At 42.3% G+C, this 4,776-nt stretch overlaps 1 pseudogene; it reads left to right on the top strand.

The window, feature by feature from the left end:
* Positions 1–929: 929 nt before the first annotated feature.
* Positions 930–4,150, top strand: LOC133930515 (probable methyltransferase TCM_000168; annotated as a pseudogene).
* Positions 4,151–4,776: the final 626 nt, after the last annotated feature.

Raw genomic sequence — 4,776 nt, 5'->3', positions numbered from 1 at the left:
CTAACAAATCTTATCATACCATAATAGTCAAATATAATCGGGATTTTGTTCATTCTGAAGAACGGCAAGATTAGATTCAATTTGCCAAACACGAGCTTACATACACAAGCAGTAATAGTGCAAGCAGGTCAGTACATGCATGCATGCACTACGATATGTACAACAACTTTATTGGTTGGAAAAACCGAAGCTACTCAAGACCTTGTGGATCGACCAGGCGTGCTCCTCCCCACCGACGAGCACGTCGTCATTATGCTTCTAGTACCCGGCGACAATGTTTCCCCAGCTTTCTCGTCCGTGTACCATTACTGGTGTACTAGTGCAGGAAGGTCTTCAGCAGCATCTAAATTTACAACGTGATCCAGTCCCTGTCGTATGCATATGCAATAAAGATTAATTGGCAATTAAAGATTTGGAAATTAAGCAAGATGCTTTACAAGATATACGGAAAGAAACATGAACTTGGTTTGCTTGGAACTCTGCAACTACTTTCCTCGTTCGATACGATTAATTGCACCTGCCACTTAACTATGTGGATCGCCTATCTCACTATACGTGGACGTACAAGGATGTATCTTTAAAATATCTAATTAATGAGAGAATTTCTAGGATTTTTTCTCTTTTTCTTTCCTCAGACTTTTGTGATTTAGGATTTTTTTTTGTTGCCTGTACACCACATGTTGTTTTTATATATTAAGATAAGATAAAACTGGTCCGATGGGTAAGCCTTAACTCACCATTTAAACCGTGCTCCTCATAATCCAATTCGGTACAAAATCCAACACACCATAAATTAAATAAAATAGTCACCTGGTCTAAATCAAATAGTTCACGTGATTTTGATTAAAAGGAACTCCAAAGTAAATAGCTCATGTGATTTGATTAAATGGAAAGCAAAGAGATTGTTGCCTTTCTAGTGTTGGCTTTTAGCAGGTTAAAGGTGAGGAGCACCTCGAGGTAACTGTAGCTAGCTTCCATCTGGTCAGACCATCAATGCGAAAGTTGCAAGATATCCTTGGCAGCCAAACAATCGCTGCACATGAATCATGGAGGAGAGGCAAGCTATGCTCGCAATTCAACTTTACAGGTATCCTCCAAGCTCATAACTGACTATGCTTTAATCTTATTGTTCTTTGTATCTTCCGTTGATTTGTTGTATCTTGGATTTGTGGAAACGGTGAAAGAAAGAAAGAAAAAAGTCAAAACAAAGCACTGTTCGTGTCTGCAACATAAAGAGCTTCCATGTTTGGTCCTTAAAAAATCTGAACAAGGTACATATGCTTTCCTTGTAGAATTCTGAGCAAAACAGAATGAAGCCTATTGATGAGGCGGTCATAAGCTTTTTGAAATCTACCAGTACCAACAGCAGCGTGGCGATCGCTAACTTGAGCTGCGCCTCTGGCCCTAACGCGCTAGCGCTTGTCTCAGCTGCTGTGGATGCTATTTTTCGTCACAGTGCGCAGCACAAGCAGGCACCACTGGCGCTATGCATACTCCTCAACGACCTCCTGAACAACGACTTCAACGATGTTGCAAAGAGGCTTGTTGTGTTCCAGCAAAGCGCCCAAAGTGTCTGTCCAGTTGTGACTGGTATCGTACCTGGTTCATTCTACAAGAGGCTCTTCACAAGTAGCTCCTTGAATCTAGTTATATCATCGAACAGTGTGCATTATCTATCAGAGGTAAGTAATGCGACATGTCTGCTGATTCACTCAACAAATGTCTTCAACTTGAGTTACATGCGTAAGCGTAATAACAGGCACCTGAGTATCCGAAGAAGAAAATAATCCCTCTGTACTGCGACGACGAGGGTCTTTGGCCAGCAAGGCGCCCCTTGATCGTTCAGGCCTACGGTCGACAATTTAGAAAAGACTTAACGCTTTTCTTAAGCTTGAGAGCTCAAGAGTAGGTCCCAGATGGCCGGATGGTCGTTTCCTTGCTAGGCACTCGTGCCTCTCCGTGCATTCAACCTTGGGATAATTTTAGCTTCTCCTTTAAATGATATGGCATCAAGGGTGCGCTGACTTCTTTCGCCTTCTTTTGTTACCGTAAAATAATCCTTGATGCTGATGCATGTATACTCCCACAAGGGTTTTGTTTATCCAATTGACGCATAATTCTAACTAGCAGGGTGTGATCAGCAGAGAAATGCTTGATTTATTCTATGTACCAGCACATCCGCCTTCTGACAGGGAAATAAGGCATATCATAGAAGATGAAGGCTCCTTCGAAATCAATAAGATGCAGGTGCACGAACTCAGGATTGGCATAGACAAAGCCTTGATCACCCCAAACACGACAGCTTACGCCGCAAGAGCTGTATTCGAGCCCATAAGGGCGTAGCATTTTGGACCGTCGGGAGAATTTATGAATGAGTTCGTGAGAACCTTGGAGCAGCAACTGAGGCCTGGAAGCCCACGATATGCAGCTGCTATTGGAGACAGAGTTTTCCTATGTATCTCCCTTACAAAAAGTATTTAAGGCCTATTACAAACGCGCAAATTTTAATTCCTGCAGAAAAAATGGAGAAGGTCAGATAGATGTTCCGAACGAGACTTCAAGGGGTCCGTTCTTTCTCATGTGCTACATCTTAGAATTGTTGCATTTTAAGGTACTAGATAGCAGAAGTCCCTTGCGTAACGAGCTCTAGTATCAATTAATATTGTTGTTGGCTTTATTAGCTTTTAATTTTTGCTATAATTATTTGTGTCTTCCTCGTTCTGACCTTCCAAATATTGTTTCTGTGATGTCCTAGTCCTACTTTTGCGTATTGAAATCTTGTGATTCAGAGTGAGAGGAAGATGCGAATCATTGCTCAATTGTTTGGATTTGCTTAAAGGAAGTACTGGTCTTCCCTTCCTTTTTGTGTTCTTTCTGCAATTGCCAACAAACATTATAATAAAATAAAGGAGTGTAACACTGTAAGTGTTAGATACAAAAGACTAGTATATAATAAGAAATTGAGCAAAATGGCCAGCCTATAGCAATTAGCAAACCTAAAAGAGGAAGGTTTTGGGAGAATTCCACGATATTGTCATTGATGTTTTTCCATGTATAAATACACAATGTACAGCTGTTTACAGGAGGTTGTGATCTAGCCTGGATATCCTCTGTTGCCGTATTGGTGCCGGACGGGGAACAGGAGCGATACTGGAAGGGTGCGCAGTCCAACACAACTAGCTCACAGCACCCTGGCTCGCCCACGCTTGCTCAATGCACGTCCAATCGCTGCACCGCCTCTGTGCTTTATGATGGCAGCACTTTGCTCAAAAAGTGCCTTTTGCTACCTCCCGTTCTTTTCCTCATGGATCAGCAAGCTCGACTTCATTCTCAATGCCGTCTTGCTCTTTCCCTCAGAGACCAGCAGGTTTGAACTCGTTCTCAATATCCCTGCACTGACATAGCATTTGCTGCACTTGAAATCTCCACATTGCCGTACGCCTCCGATTCGCCTGCCGTACTGCGCTGGCTGAAGGTGATTACCAACGGAAGGTCTTCTCAGAGGCCGTAGTCCAGAATCCTCTTTTTTAAGTTGAGGGAACCGCTGTCAAAGCTTTATTGGCCATTATGCCATCGGTGTTGTTGTGCCATCAATGATGTATGTGGCAGCAGGCAGCCGCTGCTCGCACGTCGGGCTACGCCTTGCCTTCGGGGTTGTTTGGATCGACGCCAACACCACCCCTATTAACTTTTTGGATGTTGACTGGGTGAAGCGAGCGTGTTTGGATTGACGCCAATTGTTGGTGCGCCATTGCACCCGTGCCCACGCGCAGTTGTTTTCTGCACCCACACGAGGACGAGACAACAGCGGCCGATTCCTCCGCGAAATATTTGGTGAGCCATCGTTTTGGCGTGGCGGATGTAGGCGCCGTACAAACGTACCCGAAAACATACTCAGATCTCTTTGCAAGATGTCATCTCTTAAGCTGCACACGGACTTATCCATTTCTTTCCATACTTACCAGGTTTCTTTTGGTAGGTTAATTAAATTAACAGATTTTCTAGTTCTCAGTTGTCTAAGATTTTGCTTATCTCTCAGTAGATTTTGTTTATGTTGCAATAGTTATTTTGGTATGTTAGAATAGCTACTTTTGCATGTTGCAATAGTTCTTGGTAAATTTGTATCTGCTACAATAGGTTTTTTGTATGTTGCGATAGGTATAGTTGTATGGTGTAATAGTTTTTTCGTTGCAATAGATTTTCGTATTCTGTATTTGCTATAATAGTTATTACTGTATGTTGTAATAGTTCTTATTTGTTGAAATAGTTATTTATGTTTGTTGTAGTTTCTTCGTCTTTGTTGCAATATTAGAGAAACAGATATTGAGAAACCAAGTTGAAATATACCTTGGTTTATTTGTGATGAGTGATTAACATCAGTATTTATTTGGCTTGATAATCTTTGATAGTTTTTCGTATTCTGTATTTGCTACAATAGTTATTACTGTATGTTGCAATAGCTCTTATTTGTTAATTTGAATTTATTTGGAGGTTTCTGGCAAAAGTTAAGGTTGATTTCAGTAGTGCTATGCCCAGTAAAATTCTGTTTTCAAAGATCTGTTCTGTAATCCAATGTTGAAGATGTGCTACGTTTCTACTAAACCAGAAATTGTGAATTACTGAATTATGGCGGGTGGCTGCTGGACGTACCTCAAGCCGTGTTCTGCGAGGGCGTGATCACAGATTCGGGCACGATCATCACGGCGCTGCAAGAGAGCCTATGCGGCGCTCCGGGCTGCATTTTGGAGCGCCATGGCGGGCTACCCGCTCGTGCTG

Source organism: Phragmites australis, chromosome 10 (assembly GCF_958298935.1).
Source record: "Phragmites australis chromosome 10, lpPhrAust1.1, whole genome shotgun sequence".
NCBI classification, from domain to species: Eukaryota; Viridiplantae; Streptophyta; class Magnoliopsida; order Poales; family Poaceae; genus Phragmites; species Phragmites australis.
Note: the sequence above shows the minus strand (reverse complement) of the source record. Positions and strands in the feature narration are given on the sequence as shown.